Below are 1293 nucleotides of genomic sequence, written 5' to 3'. Positions count from 1 at the left end.
TATTGCAATTTCGTGAAAAATTGTGAAGTTGGTGAATTGAAGTATTCAAGTCTTCAAGTCTTCAACGATTTTCAATTTTCAAGAAGTTGTTCGGCAATTCGGTAAACTCGTTCCAACTCTTAAATTTTAAGAATATATTTTTGTGTGTTTTAGTTTGCATATTAATTTTTAAGGCTAATTAATATGGCATTTTCTTTGAAAAAAATGTTTGGTGGTAAGGGAAAATCTAAAATTGGTGAAAGTAGTCGCCAACCTACTACCCTTCCCCCGGCTCCCCGACCCAGACCTGTTACCCGTCCTCCTGCACCTATTATTCTTGATAGTGATAACCCTTGTTTTCAATTTTCCGATAGTGAATTTTGCCATAATGTTGCACCAGGTCAACAATTAAATGATGAAGTTATAATGCTCTTTATCCTAATGAAACTATTTTTGAAAATGATGATGAAAATGATGATGTAGATGAAACCCAACCGGATTTAGATGATACACCTACTAGTCCTGTTAATAACCCAACTAATGCCCCGTCCGACCCACCTGTAGAAACCCCTACTTTTAATAGACAACCTTCTAAACGCCCCGAAACATCACTTGTTTGGAATTTTTTTACTCAATTAAGAGAACAAAATAAGGCTAAGTGTAAAACTTGTGGGAGTTTGCTGGCGCATAAATTTACTGGAGACCGTAGCGGTACGGGTAGTTTGGCTAGGCACATAAAAACACACCCTAGAGATAAAGCTAAATTTTTACAAATGAAAGCGCAGCTAGAGGGGACAAGTGTAGATACTACGGTTAACCCTAGTACATGTTCAAATCTAGTTCAACCAGGAATTAACATTGTGACCGGAGATAGACGAAGCTTATGAAGAAATGATAGCGGAACTTGCGGAGGATGCTGCTTCGTCTGGAAGCGGTGATGAACAAGCTTCTTTTCCGCCACCACCAACGGAACCTCCTCCGAACCTTGAAGGATTTATGAAATTTGTTAGAGATACTATGTAGATTATGGTGTAACTTGTACTTTGGCACATCTTCTTTAGTTTTTTTTCCTTTTAATGGTGGTATTAGCACCTTGTTGTGCTCATTCCATTGGGGGGAGGAAGACTAAGAAAGATATGCCATTTTTGTTAATAAAAATTATAAGACATTCCCTTGAATATCTCTTTGCAATATTTTTTTGTCTTTAACTTGCAATTCTATATAAGCTATAATATACTAACATACTATATATACTACAAGACATTACAAGAAATTATATAAGGAAATATATATACATAACATACTATATATACT

The sequence above is a fragment of the Nicotiana attenuata genome, unplaced genomic scaffold (assembly GCF_001879085.1).
Source record: "Nicotiana attenuata strain UT unplaced genomic scaffold, NIATTr2, whole genome shotgun sequence".
NCBI lineage: Eukaryota > Viridiplantae > Streptophyta > Magnoliopsida > Solanales > Solanaceae > Nicotiana > Nicotiana attenuata.
The sequence above is the reverse complement of the archived record's forward strand: the minus strand, read 5'-3'. Positions refer to the sequence as shown.